This window comes from Cyanistes caeruleus, chromosome 10 (assembly GCF_971803275.1).
Source record: "Cyanistes caeruleus chromosome 10, bCyaCae1.hap1.1, whole genome shotgun sequence".
NCBI classification, from domain to species: Eukaryota; Metazoa; Chordata; class Aves; order Passeriformes; family Paridae; genus Cyanistes; species Cyanistes caeruleus.
In genome coordinates this window covers 1139622-1162566 of record NC_141710.1, presented here as the reverse complement: position 1 = coordinate 1162566, position 22945 = coordinate 1139622, and the positions used below count along the sequence as shown (strand labels likewise).

The 22945-nt window shown below is 43.9% G+C and overlaps 1 long non-coding RNA gene across 1 annotated transcript in view; it reads right to left on the bottom strand.

Moving 5' to 3' along the window:
* Positions 1 to 2125: 2125 nt before the first annotated feature.
* The window catches only part of LOC111933662 (uncharacterized), a 28188-nt gene continuing 7368 nt past the window's right edge, over positions 2126 to 22945 (bottom strand). Inside the window, exon 3 of the long non-coding RNA XR_002866824.2 lies at positions 2126 to 2252. This is a non-coding gene — a long non-coding RNA (uncharacterized LOC111933662). The remainder of the gene's footprint in view (positions 2253 to 22945) is intronic.

The following is a 22945-nucleotide window of genomic DNA, read 5'->3' as shown; positions in this document are numbered from 1 at the left end:
ACCTCTTTTTTATTCAAAGGATATGAGAATCAAACCCGTAATTCTCACACCCAAAGGACACCACTCTTCAGTAAGTCCAAGCAGTCACTGCCAAGAGAAAAAACATTCTCCCAGCAGCTCCCACTCTCCATCCTGCACCCACAGCTCTGTGGGTCAGTAAAGCAAGAAACCTGAGAGAAATGAAGTGCTCCTGCTTTCCAAGCCCAAGGCACCTCCCCTGAGGGACCCTCCCACCCAGCTCACCTCTCCTCCTCCTCCTCCCAGCAGTGAAAACAGCGGATCCACAAACCTTGGCCTGATTTCCCAGGCTGCCCACGGATTCCCACTACAGCAGTATCAGTTTGCTGGTGACCAGGAGTTATTTGAGATGAACCCTGCACAGGCAAACTGCAAGAAAGGCCTGGGCACAGAGCACTGGAGGGTCCCATCTGGAGATTTGTTTCTCCCCACCTTCCCCTGCTCCAGCTGCTGAGAAACAGCAGCCACAGCATTCCAGCTTTAATCATAGTTTTGTTCACCCTCCACAGAGCAGTAATAAAAAGTTCAACCGGGAGGGGGAAAGAAATACCACAGCTAGTCATTCCCACCAGCCATACATCTGGCCCTTAATTACCCCATGGTATTTATATAATCAACAAAATATTCAACTTGTATGACTGATCATGCTGGAGTAGTGGAACACATTAGCAAATAAATAGCAAAACACACAAATTTGTCAACAGATGGATTACAACCCAACGTAATTAAATGCAAAATAGTTCTGCTTTTAAAGCAATTGCTCATAAATTAGCCTGTCAGCAAATGTATGTAACTAATTGCATGAAAAAAATTAGGCCATAAGACAATATTATCTGCACATAGTCTTTCCAAACAATGTAAAAATGATTGGGTACATTATTAATTGAAAAGAAGTCAAACTGCATTAGTTTAATTGCTCTTTTTTTGTGCAAACCTATTAGAATAATTTATACCATATTTATCCTCTTTAAATTTGATGATAGGTATTTAACTCTTGTTTGTAGACTAGCAATGATGCTTTTACCTTTTTCTCAGCTTCATGAATGCAGTAAGAATTCTGTTTGTCCATGGCAATGATGGACTCAGACTATGTCCCAAGAGTGTGTGAGGAGAAAGGCAGCTGAAGCTGTCCTCAGAGATGCAGCCCTTTTGAAATCAACCAGAGGCTGTTACAAAAATCAGTGGTGGCAAGAAAAGCTTGTTTTCAGAGAGGAAAGACTAAAGAACTGTAAAACACGATCTAAAAAAAGTGCATCCATAATGACACTGTCAGCCTTGAGCAAAGCCAGTTCAGAGCTGTGAGGTTTCACATCCAGAGCCTGGCTCTGTGACACATAATTAAAGGTTTAATCCCATGATTTTCAGCCCAGGATCTACCCAGGTTGGAGCAGGATCCGTGGGTTACTGATCAGGAACCTGTGAAAGGTCATGCAGAAACAAAACCCTGTTCCCTCACTCTCCCTGTGCAGGAATTGGTGTCTCTCTTCTCCCTATTTTCTCCCAAGTGGCTGAAAAGCACTTGCAGCCCAAGGCTGACAGTCATGAACACAAAGATTGCATTGATTTTAGGAAGATTTGCTTAAGTTCTGTAACCAAGAAAAATCCATCCTGAGCATAATTCAGGTCTAGTGCTGCTACAGATGGGGAGGGCTGGTGACATCAGAGAAATACCCCAAAAGAAAGATCACAAGTGTGATTCATTTCATGGACCTAATCAAAACATCTGCAATTTGAGCACAGGTAATTAACTGCACATAAACAACTGGTGAACTAAGAATCATCCGTGTAAATTATTCAGTGACTAATGAATACATTTGAGGGAAAAAAAAAAAAAAAAAAAAGTAGCTATTTACTTCTCTTGAGCATTTCCCTCCTTTTCCCCTGAACAAGAAGTAAAGCTGACAGAGAATTAGGAAGAAACAGAATAGTATGGAGAAATTACCAGTTTGGAGACAGAAACACATCTCTCCAAAAAACTCACAGATGTGCAAACTTGTCAGCTGAACTAAAATGGAAACACTGACAATCCAACAGGAATTCCCACGCTGGACACTTTCCCCAAAGCAATAAATACAAGGAGCTCCCAAAGCAGAGCCTTGCCTGGCCTGACGTGGAGAATCTGCATTCAAATCCAGCACCTTGCTCTCAGCAGAGAATGAAGTCTTGCTCATTGGGCTGCAGAATGTTCACAGCAGGGTTGATTGTCTCTGACTGATGGCACAGCAGCTGCGAAGCTGTTGGATGAGAAAAGCAGAGAAAGTCAGGAGGACTTGGCTGTAACCTCCAGCACAGTCTCCTGGCTCTGGCACCCTATTGTAGACACATAAATGTGCATTCAGTAACAGGACATGGAGTGGAGGAGCCTCTTTAACCCAGCCCAAGAGCCCCAGGAGTCCCAGCAGTGGGGTTTGGCTCCTTGCAGTGTAGTGCTGTCACTTAAAAAGGCAGAACTACACCCTTCATCCTAATATCTCACCTTAAGGAAAGAGAACATAGCCCGTCGGGTCAGTATTTGCAGGGAGCTTCAGGGCACCACAAGCAATATTGTGGATGAAGGGATGAGTCTTCCCAACCTCCAGAGAATAAAATTTGTTTCTTGGCTGAGTGCTTTAGCAGGTGAAGTCCAATGGAGCCTGGCATTTGTTGGCAATGAGAAAGTTTGGCATATATTTATTTATATTTAAAAGCTGACATTTATGGATAACCCTCCAGAGGAAGTTGATAAAATAATCCCAGGGGATATTATTTTCCCAGGGGAAAGGGGCTTGTAATTGCTTGGGTTGGTGATCTGGGAGTCCTCAGTGAGATGTTTTTGCCTTGAAGGAAGGGGAGCACACATGAAGGGAGGTCTGCTGAAGGTTTGGTTCATGCCAACGGGGGCCACTCGGTGGCCAAACCTGGGGGAGTCACTGAACGTGACTCGAGAAGATGCAGCTGCTGCTCTGAATAAGTGGGCACCACAGGATCCCTGAAAATACTTTTGACGTTCCATATTCCTATCCAGAATCCAACAGAAGCAATTTTTGTGCTGCCTATAGCAAATCCAGGGGGATCTGGAACAGTTACAAAACCCTGTACAACCCAGCCATATATACTCTAAAATCTTGCAAGTTTGTCATAAAAGAGAGGAAATTTCTCTCAAAATTAGCTTTGGACTTCCCAGAAGGAAGTTCAGGGTTAAGATTACCCCCTCCTATTCAGCAGATTTGGAAGATACAGCTTGACAATGATGGATCCAGATAACGTTATTAAATACACAAGTACATTTAATCAGTATTTGGTATTGCAAAGAATGCCCCTGCTTTTCCTACATTAAATTTCCAAAGCAGTTTTGGAAAGATACAAAATCAAGGCTGTTAAGTATTCCTTAATTCAGACAATGCAGGGGAAATGGAGATACTGAGCCAAATGAAAAGTGAAAATAAGAGTAGCAAATTTAAACTCTTCACTCCTGGGCTTGTAAACTTAGAGCATTATTGTCAGCACAGGATTCACCTTAAAAATCTTTATTTCACTCCACTGGAATTACTGCTTACAGCTTTTCCAAAGTGAGTGCTTGCTCCTGAGAAATTTACATTACATGAAGCTTGGGAGCAGGATCAGAAATTTAATGTAGCAGCTCAGCTGCTCTTTCAGCCTCCTCCAGACCTGCAGGAGGTGGAACTGGAGCAGTGTGCATCACCTCTGCCCTCTCAGACCACTGGGGAAAGGCTACAAGGCCATCTGTGTGCTGTGCTCTGCTGGAATTCCCCAGAAATGCTCTGACTTTACCACTAATGGCAATGCTAAGCAGAGGAAAATATTTAAATGCACGGAAGAGGAACTTCTGTGAGCGCTTGCAGTACACATTACCTCTGCCAAGATTTTTGCTTAGGGCATATCCTGGTGTGAAGTATTAAGGATTCCTCATGTCCTGAAGGAGGCACTGGGGAACTCTTCAGAAATCTCCCATTACCCACCCAGCTGCCTCTGAGCAAAGGAGACTCATTGATCCTGAGTCTACAGAAAGTCTTTGCAAAGCCAGAACAGAAAGAGGATTTTTTTTTCCTTTCCCTTTTCACATTAGACCCAACCAAATGGTTGGACAGAAGCACAGACTTGCTTCACAGCTGGCAACTTCCAATTACTCCAGCAAATTCCTTAGGATGTTTGTTGTTGAGAGAAAGTGAGGAGCGGGACTGCAGAGACACCAAAAGCCGTGGCAAACATGGGCATCTGGGACAGAGGAATTTCACAGCATAAAAGGTGTCTGCTGAGGCAAACTTAGCCCCTACTTAGAGAATTTTAATGTATTCAGCAAATGGAATTCAGCATTTGGAAGACAAATGAACACTCGGTGTAGGACAGTGTTGAATTATTCCTGAATTGATAATGGGCTGTGCTTTCTTCCCCAATTTCAAGCTTTGCTTCACCAGCCTCGCTAAACTTCTACAAGAAATGCCACAAAGCTGACAAGCACTTCCAGACAATGGGGAAAAGATCTGCTGGTGATTATTTGTGTTCCTGTAGAGCCCAGGAGTTGTGGTGGTAGGCTTGGAACGTTTGGAGCTGTGAGCTGCACACAAAGAGCAGGGACAGGCTCTTCCCCTGTGTGCTCACCACATCGGGGCTGGGGGCAGAGAGACAGCCAGGGAAGCAAGGAGAGAACACAGCACTGGAGTTAACAACAGCCAGAAATTGAGTTAACAGTGTGGCAAAGCAAGATTTAAACAGGGGATGGCAGGGAAGAGAATAGCACATCCTGGGGGAGGGTCCTTCCAGATGTGTGAGGCTGAGTGAGCACAGCTGCATCCCTGACTGAAAAGGGAGACACTGCCCTGGCAGCAGAAGAGAAGGGAAAATGGGACATGGACAGACAGGGCAGGGCCTTTAAAGGTAAGGCAAACTGGTGGTGGTAGGAAAAAAACCCCAACAAACCACAAAACAAGAAAAGGGAGGAGCAGAAGAACACGCAGAGAGGTTCCTCAGCTGAACCAGGTGGCAAAAGGTGCTGGGGGAAGCACTTTGGACAGCTGTGTGCAGGAACATCTGTGAGTGCTGGAGAAAACAGCACTGGGGGAGCTCAGCTGGAGGAACCCCAGCAAGGATCAGAGCTCTAGTGGAGAGAAGCTACACCAAAAGTTTGAATGTGAGTCAGCTGCAGCATAGACATTGAGATTTAGAGAAAAGATGGCCAGAGACAGTGTCCAAATGATGGATGCTAGGGTGAGGGAGAATGCTGGGGCTCCCCAGCTGCCAAAGAAGAAACAGGAGAGTGCTTGTATTACTCTTGGTATGACACTTCCTTCTGTGCTTTAAGACGTGTAATCTGGATGCATGCACTCAAAAAAGAAAAAAAGAAAAAAAAAATATATGAAGATTTGCCAATGTGGGTGGATAAACCTGTCATTATTAAAATGAATCCATTAACTATGATGCTTTATAAACTCCAGATGATCTCTCTTCTATTATCCCATAAGGAGATTAAAATTTTTCATTGTTGCTTTTATGCAATTTCTTTGTAAAGGAAAATAGCTCAAGGTTAAATTGAAAAACCTTTTCCATCCAATAAAGACACCATATTAATTTTCCCTCATCTTAGAGAAAATATATGGCCTTGTGAGACATGAAGGCACTAAGTGTGCTTCTTTCTAGGCTCCTAACTGATCTGTTTAATAATGGAGCAGTGCCTTGGCCATCTGCTTTACTGCACCTCCCTGGCAGGGAGCAAAGCTGCCCATGTCACTTCCAATCAGTTAAATTCAATCCAAACAGATAAAAGTTTGCAAAATACATTTTAAATCCCGAGAACAAGCAGTAAAGCCCTCTCTTGCAAATTAGGTATTCAGTGACTCTGATCTCCCTTTTAATTTACTACCTCCAAGAGAGGAAATAGAAAATAAGAGCAATGTTCCTTTCCTGGCAGCAGTTTAGAGTATGAATATTGTACAGTTGAGCACCCATGGCAGAAAGTTCCATTTTTGCCTGTTGTGCACAAGTTCTGCATTGGATTGAAGCACAGTACATATAATTTACACTCACATATCCTCCCAGCTGATTTTGCAGCTGCAATAGAAACCCTGACCTCTGGACGAGGTAACTGGTACAGCAGCACCCTGACCTGCACAGATAAACTTCAGGGCTTCCCAGGCTCTTTAATTATCATTTCCCAAGAGCCAAAACAAGGCAGTGTTTCTCCTGGCACACAGTGCTGTCCTCCCATGGTATCATTTATGCACCTCTCAGAACTTTTCTGCCTCCTGGTCTCTCAGCACGAGCCCAGCTCTCCCCTTCTCGTGCCCTCCTTCAGAGGCTACAGCCAATTCCACTTCCATGGCTAACACTGGGTGCTGCAAGGCTCTTCCACAAGCAAGCTATCAGTGTAGGATAAGCTCTACAACCAGAGTGTTGATTTTCATAGCAGAAATGCTGGCCAGACATCAGCTTGGAGCACACAGTGCCCACAGGCTCATCCCAGAGCCTGCACCACCCATCTCTCCATGGAAAGGTGGGGTCCATGGAAACCTGTGTGGGTAGCTCCTGCCCACCACAGTTAGCAGTGTTTGCTCGTGGAACAGAAGGGAGAGCACATCCAGTGTGTTCAGGGCATTTGTGGCCTGTCACTGGAGACAAATCTTTCCTGCTGCTTTCAGAGGGATGATGAGGGTTTGTGCTGGAATGTAAGTTTCCATTAACAGCCAAGGTGAGTGAACATCAGGAAATTATACAAAGCATCAGTTTTATGAGCTGAAAGATTTGTTACTTCCACCCACACAACTGAAGGCATTATTTTTAAGTGTTTAAATTCTTAAACCTTATTATTTACATATCAAAAGAAAGAATCCACTAGAACTCCCCCCCCTCCCCCCAGTTCTAGTATGAACCTCCCTAGGTGCCTTTTAGAGGTTTTTGATGGATAGTTTAACTCATAATTGTCACTTCAAAGGCTCTTCAGATTCTAAAATCTGTTGGATTGTCAGAGCTGCAGCCAGCTGTGCTGGAGTCAGGAATGAATGCCTTTTCCCAGGACACTGAGTCTCCAGGCTGGGCAGACAGAGCAAGGCCGCACCATCCTGCACCAGACGTGTCCCACCTGGCCACCACCTCCTGGGACTTCTGCCCCTGCCTTTGATGCCTTAGGATTTTAGCTTTTATATTTGTCATATATTTGTAATCCTGCAATTCTTTAGTGTGTAACTCCAAACTCCACACACAGTGTGAGCTGCTGCTCTCCCATTTTGCTCAGACATAGCAATTCCTCTCCAGGCCTGGCAATCAAGGACACCTCACTGCCTCAGGCCTGAGAGATGGAAACGAAAGGAACTTGGGGCAGCAAACTTGGGGTAAATGAGTTCATTACCTGAAGCTGGAATTGGAAAATGAACCCCCAATGTGCAAATGGACCAAACTGATAAAAGTGTGAAAACCCGTGACCCATCATCCATTTTTGGGTGCAGCCCCTGGGGGGCTTTGTCTGCCCTAAATGTACCTGAAGGCCCTTCAATAAACAGAACTGCTTTTTATTCCTTTGATTTTGTCTGGCCTCTGTTTTTAGGTAGCCCTAAAAAGGCACCAGCCCTCTGCCTGATGGGAGCAGGAACAGTCTAAGCAGTTGCTTGAGTTTTACAGGGCATGGCCACATCTGATGGAGGTGGAGGAACAGACCCAGCAGAACACGAGGGCAAAAATGAATCCAAATTTTCTTCTCCATCCTCTCCTCCTCCCCTTGAAGCTACTGTAGATTGTTTTAAAACAGGTTTGCTATTCATCTGCACAACCACAAATAAACCACTCTTTCTCTGCTCACTTACTAAAAGGTGTTTTCTTTCAAACACACAAAATCCCAAACCAAAACTTCTAGGGACACCAAGTGAAATAACCACTTATGTATCAAATGGTTTACAAACATCAGACTCTGAAAAATAAAACCTGGTTAAGACAAGGATTCTGATCCTTACCACAAGTTTCTGTAGAAGGCTAGGGTTGTTTTACTGAATTAGGCTCTCATGAGTATTTGATCTGAAGATGTACCAGCTTGGGAGACATGAAAGAGTAACTTGCCACCTGAACTAGCTGGAAAAAAATGAATAGGGAAAAATTAAATTGAAAGGATTTGAATGAATTGCCAAATGTCCTAAAAATATTCTTTTTCACCTACTGATCAAATAAATATGGGAATCTTCTGCCTAGAGATATCTTTCAAGACTTATATCCCTTCAACACAGGAGCTGCCTGCTCAGAAGAATTCAGACTCCAGCCCCTCCTGCCTACAAATCATACAACTGCTCTGAAATTAGCTGGAGTGGAACTTGGGTCACTCTAAAACCAGAACCTACTTCTGCAACACAGAACAACATGTCCTTTCCTCTCAGCAGCACTTCCATGAGCATCCCAGTGTCTGGGGCTTTGTTAAACCCAGGCTTTTGTGACTTTTCTTCTCTCAGATGTGAGGGAGGGGAATGAAGCTGTGCCCGGCCTGGCAGCTTGGCTGAACACACAGTTGCAGAAGGAGGGTTTGATGCTTGCCTGCCACAAGTAAAATGAAGTCTTCAGTCTTTTTTCCACAATTTGAAGGTGAAATCCCCAGTCAATCAATAATACTCACAGTCTTCCTTGAGCTACAACCAAAAAACATAGGCCAAAATCTCTGTTCCTTATTTTTTTACCCTCTTCCCCATAGCAATCTTTCTAAAAATTCCATCTTGTAGTTCAAACTTAAATTTCTCTCTTTGAGACAGTCCAAACCTCTAGGAGCCCTGTTTGACTGAAGGATTTGTAGTTACTTTGATGTTTTTGTAGCATCAGTGCTCAGAGGCACTTTTTCAAAAAATTTATGCAGACTGTCTCATCATATATAAGCAACTGGACATTAATAATCTAGCAGTAAAATATAAGAGATTTGCATAGTTTAGAAAATAATGAGGCTTATATTTAAGATATCTGTCCCTATGTAAGTTATTAGAGTACAAGAATCCATACACAAAAATCAATCTTAATTGTCCAGAACCGGCTTTCAGCTGGATTTAAGAATACATCATTCTAATTCATGGCAAGTAACTGACACACAGCAAGTGACAAATATCCTGACCAAAAGCACATTTGATGTTCTGCTCCCAGGCCGTTGTTTTTTTGGAATCAGACCCATTCTTTTAATGAGATGCTCTGCACGTGGGATGTAAGAATATCTGACCCTAACTCAACAAAGGACTTGCTCCCAATCCAATTAATGTCTGTGCTTAAGAGTAACCTTAAATTTGGAGGGGATACAGAATTCCCACTGACTTCAAAAGGCAGGAAAGCAAAAGGAAACAGAAGTATCCAGAGCCCACAGAGCCCCTAAGGGAAGCACAGCTCTGCATTAACCTGTGTCAGATGCCCCTGCTGGGGTCCTTTGCACCGTGCTCTGCCCACTGATGCTGCAATTGTCCTTCTCCCCTTAGCACACCAATGCCCCAACTCCCCTCCTGGCCATTCACTTTTGAGACCACAATTCCCTTTCTAAGTGTGATTTCTGCAGGGGATTGATTTCTGACCCCACTTCCTAGCAATGCCCTTATGGTTTTTGCCCTTTTTTTATTTTCTATTTTCTCTGTATTCTCTGCACATATATTTGGAGCTTTGTAGCCTATTAATTCCAGCTGGTTTCCCCAGTACTTTTCCATGCCCTTTCTCTTGGAAAGAAGACAAAACAAATTCAGAGCTCCAAGCCCCAGGAGTACAAGGCCCCTACCCTATTTTGGCTTTTCCTGCAAAGTAAGGCAGAGAACACCTCCTCAAGATGGAGATTTTCATGGACAAAGTACAGCTAGTACCAAGAGAGGTGGCTCCAGAGTAGGGGCTTGACCTGGGGGGGGAGAATGCATCACCACTTGTCCTCCTAATTGGTGTTAATTGGTGCTTTTTATCAATTATGCTAATTTCCTAAAGCCTATAGTTCACCCTGTGTGGGTGGACTTTTGTGGATGTCCTTTCATAACTGTCTCTGGAGACCTTCAAATGAAAATCCACTTTTATATTATCTTCCATACTAAAATTTGTCTTTTGTTTAATTTCTAGGTTGAAAAAGGCAGCACTGGCACTGTCACCCCTCCATGGGCCTTGACAGTGGTTCCCACTGCCCACATCTGCAAAAGAACAAAGGAAACCAAGCCCCACACACTGCCAAATGTTCAGGACAGAGCCACAGTCTTCAAAAAACAGCCTCAGATTTGTAGCTGACACCTGGTCCAACAACATCTCTATTTCCTAAACATCCCAGTGCAGACAGGTGTCTGGATAATGCTGCAAGACAATTCCTCACAGGCTTACTTTTATTTCACCTGATGTGTTCAGACCATGGATTTGGGATGGAGTGGGAATTGCAGTGCTACCAGTAGTCACAAATGAAAGCAGGCTCTAAACTATTTTTTTCCACCATTCTAGTTTGACAAGTAAGGGCATATGGAATTAATTCCAGGAAAAGACAGGAGTCTTTTTCTGTCAGAGGAGCTGCTTCAGTTCCTGGAAAAAAAATGTGAACTAAACTTTTTCTACAACTGCCTTTTTCAAATCCTCCTTTGTTTTTGTGGTACCAGCAACTTAACTTCACTGCCTAGAGAGCCTCAAGTCTAAAGCCAGGAATGGGAATTCCTCCATGATAGCACAGGTCCTTCGGACAGGTCACATAATACTAATCCTCACTCTTGTATCTTCTGTGTATTTAGCCCAAAGGGTTTTGACAGGGTCTTCAACAGATGCTAAAAGCCAAGTACAGCTTCAGTGGGCTACAAATAGAGCTCCTTAAGTTTGAAATAACACATTTTGTAAAGCCCTGCTCCAGAAAACACACTTCAAGGTTTTACACATAAATACTGCACAGAGCACCAGTAGCTCTAACATTTCCCATATGCTCCTGTGCACATTTCACTCATTTCCTCTGCTATTGGTCGTTTATATACAGGCACTCCTCTCACAAAATCATGTACAGAGGCTTTTGTTTTCACCACCCCCCATTTTTGGCTTTAGTTAGTGGGGGGTCATCAGAGAGTTGAACTGGTAGATAATGAAAGGCTTCAGGATCATTAATTTTTTTATGAAGATCATAAGTTCCAAAATCCATGAAAAGAGAGTTCCCCTTTGGAAGACACAAGCACAGCTGGTTGCTCTTACCCTGACAGAACACCCTGTGGGTGACTATTTCTTGCTCTAAAAGATACAGTCTCAAATGGCTTATACTTGCTCCTGAAAAGACCTTTCCTATCTGTCTGAATACTCTTTCCTGGAAATATCTGCCATCTTCCAAAACGCTGCTTTGATGCTGAGATTAAGTGTATCAGCTTTCTTAGGAGAGCGCTCAGGTTGATTTCTGAGCATTCTTAATGAAAACTTCCTTTCCTCTGTTCTTCTCATAGTTCATTAATTTTTTATTTTCAAGTCTGATCCCAGGCTATACTGAAACGAGCAGGAGCAATGGTATTTGAGATTGCAGACATGGTTAAAGCCAGCGCCAGCTTACGCTTAACTTCTTCTCATTTTTAACAGTCCATGCCCTGCAGGTATAAAAAGGGAATTAAAGCCATAAGGCACTGCTTCAGATTTGTTCTCTTAATTAGCTCCTGCCATGGTGGATTAATTCCATCTGCAGTGTGTTGCCATCTCTGCAGAAGTTTATTGTAGTGGAATGGGGGATTAATGAGGAGAGGGGATGCCTCCAGATCACAGCTGTCCGTGAACTGGCTGTAATGGGATCTGTGCAGATGGCACCAATGCTCTCCTCAAGTCTCACTGAAGGTGAGGAATTCATTTTCCATAAACCTGCCACATGCAGTTACTCATCCACTGCAGAAAACCAAGTGTCAGGGCTGCACATCTAACTTAAAAATAGTGGGTAGTGGATCTGATAATCTCAGAATTTCTGAAGAAATGGTGGGGTTTTGAATTTTAAGATGAATTAGAGAGACTAACTGTATTTTCTCCTCCTGTATTTTAATAAAGCAACTAAATGTAAATACATTTAAAACCTGGAGGATTTATTTTAAAGCTGGGAAAGCTGCTGCTGGTACCCAGGCCGTTCAGCAGTGAACTCTGCACTGGGATCTTTCCCCTAATGAACGAGTCTCTGGGATAGGCTGTTGAGGCAATATAGATTTTTTCCTTTGTGTAGTTTAAAACCCAAATACCTCCAGTAAATCTAGGGAACACCAAAGGCATGAAAGTGGTGAAGGACTATTAAGTATCTTTCTATTTTAGTTATAGGTTGCACTTTTCCCCATGTTTAAAATGAAAAAATCTTTACTTGCTTCTTGATGTCTGTTCCTGTGAAACATCCCCATGAAGTAATATCTGAACACATCACCTTTCTGTCTCAATACCTGCATTATTTCATTTTACATCTTGATTATTAACAGACATAAATTGCTTGCAAGACAGCAGCAGTTATTCTCTTTAAAAAACACAGGTCTGCAACTCTAGAGTTAGAGGTTCAATGACCACGGCTGTTATAGACCGTGTGTAACTGCAAGAGTCTTCATTTATCCCATGGCCTTACCTATAAATGGAGATACGACACCTTTTAGTGCCTGTTTTGTCTATTTTAGACAGTCTGTTACTTGGGGCAGGTGCTGCCATTCTCATGTTCACTCAGTGTCTCACATAATAGAGTCCCCATCTCTGCTGATGCCTTTGTGTGTCATTAAAATACAAAAGATGTCAAACAGAAAAAGACATTTAAGTGCTCAGGTGCCATGGGAACAATACAGGTGTGCAGGCATTTCTCCTCATCCTTACAAACCTGCTGCTAAATATAAAAAGCTGTCTATAGCTGTTCTATTACTTCCACATAAACCAGAGGCACACCAAACACAGTCACAGTGCTGGATAATGCATGTTGGGCACCTTCCAGAAGAGCTATAATGAAATGGCAGCACTAACTCTGATTCCTGGCTGCAAAGAACAATAATAATTTGAAACATTATTATTAGTTTCTTATGCATCATCTAGTATGTTTTTTGAATGCAAAAGGCAGTTCTTCTCCACTCCTATGGCTTCACTTCTTACTCCTTACCAATGCCCCTTATTTGAGCTCAAGAACCTACAGCATCATGTAAAAATCTTTCCTCTAGTACTACAGAAAGGAGGGAGGAATCCATGAATTCTGAAATCTTAAGATGAAGACACTTCAAAAGAAAGCTCTAAGGTCCCATTACTCCACTGGATTTGTGAAAAAGAGTTGGAGACTGCCCTAATCCCAGGGGTTGTAGGATGAGCACAAAAAGAAGCAGCAGCACTGGGTCAGAATGAGGCCATCAGAAATAAAGGGAGGAAGGTCTTGGAGCAAAGGAGACATGGCTATGGATAAATCCCTTCTGCCACACAATCCTCTGAGGGAGGGGAGGACAGGAGAAGGAATCCAGAAGGGGTGCATGGCAGACAGCAGCTGAAGGATGTTCTGGCTCTCTGGAAATCTGGCAGCTCTCCCACGCGTGGTGCTGGGGCAACAGCTCTGGCTGCACCTCCAGCCTCTCATGGATTGTCACTGCTCTGCCAAGGCTTCTGCCCTGCTCCAGCAGCCAGGGGCTCCCAGCAGAGCCACCTTTTAACCTGGGACATGGTTGGGGTGCTGGAATGCCCAGCTTCCTTCCTTCACTCTGCAGGGTTGCCACGAAGCCTGTGCCTTAGGGAACTGAACCTCAAAGGACCTCACATCAGTGCAGCCTCCCAGCACTCACCCCGTGTCTCACAGCCCAAAATGGCACAGAAGGGGTTAAATAAAATACCTGGCACCCTGCATGTCTAACCTCAAAGCACAGCAGGTAGGAACACTCGGAGCAGGGTTTTGGAACAGGGCTCTGGGACCTGTACAGGCACACAATGGCAGCAGATATTCACGTTTTTGGTGAATGTAAGTAGCTGAAAAGGCCTCTCTGGGCTTTGGTCACATCTTGTTTGGTGAGATCCCCGTCACTGCACGTAGAGGGACATCTCTGCTGCCTGTGTGACTGAAAGGCTGTCACAGCTGGGGCTGCCCTGCTGTCCATGGGCCAGCCAGGCCCCAGATCTATTCCAGCACACAGGGATGGAGCACAGCCTTTACTCCGTGTTCAGTCTGTGACAAAGGAGCAGCACTCAGCCCAGCAACTGCTGCTCTGCTCACTGTGGCCTCTACCCTTCAATCTGCCATGGCAATTTCAGGTTTTTCTGAAAAAATTCACTTGAGTGACATAAATATACCACAGCTCTAAAAGATCCCGTGGCCAATGTCAGCCTAGCTTCTCTGTATGGACCTCCACATTCAGACAGCCTTGAACCAAGACTTTATGAGAAGGGCGAAAATCAGTCTCCAGATGTCTCTTTCAGGATACACACCTTGTGCAACTGGCATTCAGTTAGTCCTGATTTCCTATCACCAAATTATCACGTAGAAGCGTTAAGGGTAAAATCCTGCAGGCAGCCTAAACCCCGTGTGATTCCTGTGTGGATCTCAGCACGTTATGTCCAGCACTTCCTGCAGCAAAGATCTTCTTCATCCTGCTCCCACTCCTCCCCACCCCTTTCTCTTGTGCCAAAGCAATTATTTTGGGGGTCAGAGTGAGATCCCAGCCCACACACCCTCTCCACAACTGAGGGGCTCCTGAACTAATGGCACGTGAGGTCGGGAATGAAAACTGGAAGAAACCTCTAAATGGCTTTGAGATGAGTTGAGAGGTTCTTCACACAGCCATACCCTGAAAACTTGTGTCATTTAATTTTAGTGAAACTGAGGTTTCCATTTTAGTACATTGAGGCTTTGGGATGGCTTCTTTTTAACATTTAATCCTTAACTGTAATAACATAGTGAATGAAAAGGAATAGTTTAAATCAAGTCCTGTCATTAAGGTGAAGAATAATGGTTCTTAAGTTGAAAGTGGTGAAATTCAATTTGGTGATTAAGAAAACTGACAGAAAAGTTTGATCAAGAACAGTCTCCTTAATGAGGTGGCTGTAGCTAGTTCATTAGAAAAAATGAAGTTGGCAGGAAGGATTCTGCAGTGTTTTGTTTCCTGTTTTTTGTAGCTGAGAAACCCTCTTCCATAAGGTTTTAAAAATCCAAGACTTATATAAAGATACATGTTCTCATGCAGTTTTATATCCTAAATCTCTCCCTTAAAAAACAAGCTGTTTTAAGGATTAGACAAATGATTTATCCATCTATTCTGCATCTATAACAATATGTGATTACAGCTTTGAGGAAACCCAAGCCTTCTGCCTTGATCAATAGAGTTCAGAGCTCCTGGTCTGAAGCCTGTGTGAGTATCCCACTCCTCCAGGGAAATTCCAAGAGTTCCTTCACTGCTTTAATTTATTTACTTTTACTTTATGAAAAAACAGCCAAATGCAACCTAAAGAAAAACCCCAGGCTACAGAACAATAAATTCCTTTGAATGTAATAATCACTTTTTCACTCAGCTCTACAAATTACATGACAACAAGCTCTGAAATAATAAATTGTTTGGCTTGCTATTGTGCATTAATCTTTGCTAGAAATCATAAACAAACTTTAAGTCATCAAGCATGGGTTTAATTAAAAAATTTCCAACTCAGTACTGTTTTACTACCCTTTCCTAGATTAGGAAATAAACCATGGAGTTTTATATGAAGCAATTTTATTTTTTCCCCTTAAGTGGCTCATGTAAAGGGTAGCTTCCTTGAAGCAATTGTGCTTCCCAATTTGTCAGTGTACTGCTTCAACTACCTTCTACCCATTAAGTTAAAACAGGAAAAGCTGGATTTGATCAGAGCTGGGAGAGGGAGAAGCAGGTAAAAGTATCCAATATTGCTTGAGGAATTATTTGAACTCTGTTTAGTTCAATGATTCTTAATTTATAGTTTCCAGATCTACAAAGAGCCTGTTTCCAGTTGTGCCAATTGTCAGTGGGCCTAAAGTAATTTTTAGAAGCTCTAACAGAATAAGGAAATCCACCAGTCTGAACTGAGCTGTACAAACCTAAATTCACTGAAGAAAGTGGAGAGACAAACAGGCTTTGGATCAAATGCTCCATGTCCAAGAGACCTGACTCCCAGGGGCAGCCTGTGAAAAACAAACCTGGAGTTCCTGGAAACAAAACCAGCCAAGTATCTAGCACCAGGACTGGTTTGAAAATATGGATCAGTTTCTCAAGCTAACAAAGTTGTCTCTAACAAAACAACGTGAAAGCATTTCTGCTTTATTCACCTGGCCCAGGCTCTCATAACCAGCACAGCTAATTTTGGTGCAGCTTTTACCTTAGCTCAAGCTGTGCCTTCAGCACAATGACCCCGTGAATTCAATTTATTCCAAGGGAGTTCTGCACTTGCTTTTGGAAGACTGCAACACCAGTTGCTCTTTGAGGTGCCCCCTGCCCAGAGAGGCAAAGATTTAGTTTCAGATAAGCATTGTTAAAGTGACACTCTTGACTTTAAAGCCAGGTAGGAGTGAATTCCATCCTCTGTCTCAGGGGATGTGCCCTGTGAGCCTGGGAAGAGTTGCCCCACCCCAGACCCTCATGGGGTGGCAGCCCAGGGTGTTCTGATGGGGTTTGTGCCCCTGGGGTTTCTCCCTTGCTATGTTCCTATTAGAGCCCAGCCTTAAACTCCACCCTGGTTCTGTCCCATCAAACCTCTACCCTGCCTCTGTTTGGGGCTCTCTGGATTTTAGCTGAGCTTGTTGCTGTGCTGAATAAATGTTTTGCTGAGATTAACCAAGCAGAAGCCAGTCTCGTTGAGTCCCGTGTCAGTCACCAGAGCCCATAACCTCCCCGGATCCTGCAGCTGTGGAGCACTGCATTGCTCAGTGATAAACAGAAAGCAGGAAAGCTTAAACTGTGCACAGCCCAGGGTTCCCAGAGCTCTTGCATGGGTGCCCTTCCCTTGGGCCACTCCCCAGCCGTGGGTTTTCCACCCAGCCTCTCACAAGTTTTCCCACAGGATTGCCTCAGTTCCTTCCTCCTTCCTCTGCCCCCCTGTCCTGCCCAGCCCTGGTTTGGGCAGATCCTCTGCAACCACCAAATAAAAAATTTCCAAAGGTTTCCAGAGGAACTCAGGCAAAGGAACAGGCTCTTCACAGGAGCCTTGCAGAAGTTCAAGCGTTGGCTGCTGCTGAGTGTGGAAGGACAAGGCAAGGAGCTGGCCAGCAGAAAGGGACACAGATCCAAAATATGAGCGTGGTGGCCTTCTGAGGGCTGTGTCTTCTCTGCAGCTGACACCAGCATTTGGCCTCTTCTCTGACCCAGCTCCTCTGTTCCTAAAGGACTGTATTTTCTTTTAGGGGCAATACAGGATCAAAACAGGCACTGTGATGACCACTGACAAAGGATTTTTCTGAAACTGCGGAATTAGTTTTACTTGAGCTGTATGTTAAAACACGATGGTTTGTGGTTATGTTTTATTGACTTACAGGGCATAAAGGAACACGTGTAACAAATTTCACCTGGAGAGAAAGAAATCCTCATCCTTCAGACCTGGAAAAGGGTTTCCTTTCACTTACCCCCTTCCTCTCTGTGCCTTAGGGAGAAATCCCGGCAGCCCCGTGGGAAAGGCTGCATTTACATTTAAATAAGGATGCTCTCAGGTGACTCTGAAGAGACAAACTGTAGCTACTCATGGGCTCTAATTGACAGCGTTAATTTATATAGTTTCTGATGTGTAGCCCTGATAAAGGAAAATCCTTGAAATCACTTGTAAATGCAAGTTCTCAAAGTAGCCTTCTGGGACTACTCTAGAAGGGAAGCAACTCTCCCCAGGAGAATCAGTCACAGCTGAGTGGCACTTTCCTGGGGCACTGCCAGGAATGGCCTTCTTCTTCTTCTTTACCCTCCTGGGATAGTAAACATCACTCTTCTAATTTATTTTCTTCCCTTTGTCATGTTCCTCCCCACCTTTTCCCTTGTCTTCCTCCCTCCCATAAAACCAAGAGCTAAAAAATGGAAGACAAAGGCAACAAGGTTTATGACAGTTTTTCAAACAGGGCCAAAAAAAGTCATCTCCAGAGAAATGCAGGTTATAGTCACACCTGCAGTCTAATAAGTGTCATCCTCAAGAGACGAGTGCTGTAATTGAGCAGCACTGAAATGCCACTGCTACTTAATTATTTTTAATATATGCCTCCCTTCTGTAAACCAACACATCAAAATCATAAGCATTACAAGCAATACTCAATTTCCCAATTAGTCTTCTTTCACCTAAGAGCACAGAAAAGTCAGAGTTGTGTCTTTTGGGTGTTTCTGAAATACCACTACATTCAAACCAGCGTAAAAGTCCTGCTGGGAAAACTGCTCCTAATTTTAGTTTTCTTTGTTAGTTTTCTTTGTTTTTCTTTAGTTTCCAGCTGTTATTGCACTGTATGAATCCTCCTCCTATTTCTTTCTCACACCCCCCCAAAAGGCAGCAGCAGCAGCACTGCATTGTCTAACTGCACTTCTGAGAAAGGAGCAGCCAGCAGATGCCTGCTGCTGACCTTTGCAGAAGATCTGCCCCACCTTCCAGCACAGCAGAAGCTTCTCTCCCTTGCCTGGGCATCTAGAGTTTCCCTTTCTGTGCTTCAGCCTTGCTCCCTTACATGTAATATAATGTGCATTTAACCTGTGTTGCCAAAAGTCCCTCTAACTCATGCACAGGGCTTCTTCAGGCCCTCAAGTTTTGGGTGCAGAGCTGTCTAACAGAAGCTACTGCACAATTTTGGGCTCTCCCTTTGGTAAGCACTGTGTGAGAGACGATAAAAAAATGCACTCAGGTACTTCACACTGTCAAATGTTCTTAGAAGTTGATAAAATACACTTCAGTCTTTTTGTCTTTTCTTCCTCCCTGGGCTTTCCCTGCCCTCCATTCCTGTGCTCATTTCCTAACCCTTATCCACTGAATTAAACTCAGTAAATGTGTACCAGTAACACAGCAACCAGGAAAGTCCTTCTTGAGCTACTGGTGGTCTCAAACCCCTCAGGTCTGGGGCTGTAAAGTACTAGAATTGAGCCTCATGGTGCTCACAGGCCAAAAAAGCAAAAGACACTGAGCAGTGACAGCCAAAGCAGGGGTGGAATGGGCAATGTCTGTGGCACAGAGCAGGCACAGGCTCTTTTCTGTAGGGTGTTCACTTGTGTGTGAGCAGGGATTGTGTGTGCACTCACAGCACTCAGCCCCACCAGCACAGGAGCCCTGGGCACAGCAGCACTTTCCTGCTGTCACTGGTGGCACCTCTCAGCTCCTGGGCTCTCCTGCAGCAGCATTTCCCCTCTGTCCCACCAGACTTATTGAAACCATCATTTCTAAACACTGTACACCTGACAGAACTCAGCCTTCCCACCTGAAGCCTTCCCACACCTCTGTCTGAGTGTGAAAAACAAGGTTCGCTCGCTTAATAAATTATAAAAGGTTTAATATCAACAAAAAGACAATTAGGAGACAAAGGTAATAAAGCAAAGGGTTAAAGCAGCAGGGTGCCCTGGTGTGCTGCCAGGAACACACCTGACATCTTTGGAACACTTCTTTTATCCCATTCTGCTGTGGGGTTTACATACATATTCATACTTTTCCAAGAGGTATTTTGCATGGCTACCCCCTGAATCCACCTTATTAGAGCATGCATCTTAAAGATTTTATTTCCCTTTATCACATTTTCATTTGGGCTGGGGTTCCTTCTTCTGCAGTCGGTCAGTGTTGACAGCAGCCTGGGCCCCATCATTTGTTTCCTGGAGGTTATCTTGCTTTGCACAGACAGGACATTGCCCCAAAATCCAAAATTCTTCCTGACCTGTGCCTAAAACTTGCTAGCAGGAGAAAAAGACATAGCAAAAGCATATAACATGTAACATTCATCTTGATACTTGCAAAAGCCAGTATCACAATATGGATTTGTAACCCTGAGTGCACAGAGCACAGGTGAGCACAGCCTCCTGTGTCAGCAGGGAAACACACACAGCAGGCACTGGCAGATATAAACCCACCAGTACAACAGCAGCTGCAAATGGGCTTTTCATTCACACCCACAAATGGTGTAAACCCAGAATATTAAAAGCACAAACGTGCTCTTGAAGAGAGTAAGAAGCAAATTAAAGTCAGAGCAATATCAGATTCTGGGAAGAGAGCCAGTAAGAACAGAGAAGGAAGCAAAAGCACTGCGTCCTTTGGCCTCATTTGTCATGAGAGGTGATGAAGTTGGAGCTTGTAGGAGAGCCAGGGATGAGCCTCTCTTTTGGAGAGATACCTGCAGTGAAGCTCCTCTTCCATCACAGCTTTCCAACCTCTCAACACATGAAGTTTAACAACCTAAATCTAAATGCTTTAAAGATTTCTTTAACAATGCTTTAACAAATGGAGGCTGGGGAGAGAGTGGATCCAGGGCAGCCTTGTGGGGAAGGGGTGTTGACTGATGAGATGTGGCAATGTGCAGGCACAGCCTCAAAAGCCAGCTATGTCCTGTGCTGCATCAAAAGCAGCAGCAGCTCCCTGATCAAGGGAGGTGAATTTTCCCCTTTGCTCTGCTGAGACCCCCCCTGCAGTGCTGCATCCACCGCTGGGGCCCCCAGAATTAGAAGGCTGTAGATGTGTTGGAGTGAATCCAGAGGAGAGCACAAAGACGACCAGAGCTGTGCAGGCAGGCTGAGAGTCAGGGCTGTGCAGCCTGGAGAGGAGGAGGCTCAGGGGAGACCTTAGAGTGCTTTCAGTACCTAAAGGGAGCTGGGGAGGGACGTTTTAAACAGGTTTGGAATATTAGGACATGAGAAAATGTCTTTAAACTGACAGAGGGCAGGGTTAGATTGCGGTTAATAGGAAGAAATCCTTCCCTTTCAGAGTGGCAAGACCCTGGCACAGGTCTCCCCAGAGAAGCTGTAGCTGAAAATGTTCAAGGCCAAGTTGGACAGGCCTTTGAGCAACCCTGTCTAGTGGAAGAAACTATTTAATGAGTGTTGCAGCTTCACCAAAGTTAAATATCCTGGTGCTTTGTCCAAGGTGTTTCTTCTGGTAACTGCCAGGAACTTACCAACCCCTGGTAAACCCCTCCACCCAGCCCTGGGGTGCAGCATAAGGCAAGGGAGGGCAGTGCCGAATCTCTGGTGTTCCTGGCTCCTGTTAGGAAGGATGTGCTCACAGGGACTGCATCCAATTCCTCACTGTCCAGTTTCTTACAGCAGCATCTTTTGTCACATTAAAGCAGAGCAACCTTCACAGTCCAAAGTTGCTACTTTGCTTTAGGAAATTAGCTGCTGTTTTAATAATTTAATTTGACATTATTAAATTAAAATTACTTTGAAATGCCAGTTTGCTCGTAAAACCACAAAATGTAATTTTACTTTTGGTTTCTTTGAAAACTTATTTGATTTCCAGAGTCACATCATGGGATGTGATCTAGCCATTGCCACCTGCAGACTCTTCAAGAGATAATACTGACAGGCTCAAGGCTGTTTCCATCTGGTAGCACAGCAGTGTTATTATTTCAGCACTGGATGGCTTTGTCTATTTTAGAAATACTAATCAGATGGCAAAATTCATAAAAAGAAGAACCACTGAGCTAGATACCTACGTTATCATAGATGGTAAAGAGTTCTTTAGGAGAAGGGAGAGCACTGGGCTCGTGGGTAATGAACTGGAAGCCCTGGGCCATTCCCATCACAGACTGCAGAGCATTGGGGATGAGTGCTTTGCTAGCAATGCTCTTACATCTGCTAAAGCCAGATGCGAAGAAAAGACCTCAGCTCTGTGAATGAGGCTCTGGAAAGGATTTGGGTTTAGTTACTTCCCCCAATATTTTGCTCTTGCCAAAGAGGGGAATTCTAGGACTTGGGTGAGAAGTTGTTGTTTTTGGGTTTTTTTTTGATGTTTTTAAATCAAAACTTTTGATGAAGAGCAGGCTTAGTTTTGACTTCTAGATTAAAAAGTAGACCAGTGCTCATAAATGTGAAACCTTGTGCAGTTTTTCCTATGAAGAAATATGTTGAAAGGTACAGAAAGGAGAACTCAGGTTTCCCAGCTTAGATTTTCATTGAAAAACCTAAACCCTCCCAATATTATAGGGGACACACCAGAAGAACAGGCATTGTTAAGAAGCTATTAACAGCCAGTTTGAAGCCAGTTTTGTCAGTGGATTCTTAATTGCAGAGAGACAAACCAGACCAAATAATCTAAGAGGCTGGATTTGTATCAAAGGAATCCTGTACTAACCCTGAGGAAGGAAGAAAGGAAATGTCCTTCCCCAAAAGACTGACTGCAGATCCAGCTTCTTCCAACTTTGCTGATGAACCTTTTAAGACCAAAGAGAACCTTAGTAAAACCAGAGATAAATCTAATTGGTTTTTAAGCATATGAGCTGGCTAGGCTTTGCCCAGAGGTTGTTAATGAATAATTTGATCTGCTGAAAGCCAAGAGAGAGTTTATTGCTTAACCTTGTAACTACACTAATTGTAATTAAGTGGTAGCCTGGGAAAGTCTGTTCCCAGAAACATGCTCAGGCAAAGCAGAAACTTAATGTTTAAACAGATGATAACCTCGTTCTAACTTTTGTCTTGTGCTCAGAGTACAATTTTAACCAGCACTCAGGACATTTTTCCAGCTGATGTTGATTATTGGCACAGCAGGGTTGCTGAGCACGGTGGTGCATTCTGTGCTGCACTATTGTTTATTTATGCTCTGGAAGCACCTGGTGACTCTGGTCAAGGTGAGACACTTTCCAAATTCACAGGTCTGACAAGTGTGCAGTGTAAGACCCCCAGAGCAGGGGGCAGGAATGTCTCCCCAGGCCATGCAGAACATCTTGGGCAGTTATCCCATGAGCACAGCTTCTGTTCCAGCCATCACATCCTTGCGATGCTGAGCCACAGACAGGCAGGGGCATTCCCAAATTCCTGTTTCTGTTATTGTTTCCTTATAAACAAATCTCCATTCAGAACACAGCCAAGAACACAGGTACCAACAGCCCTGTACTGAACCTTTGCTTACATTGAGACATTTTGATAAGTTGCTATGA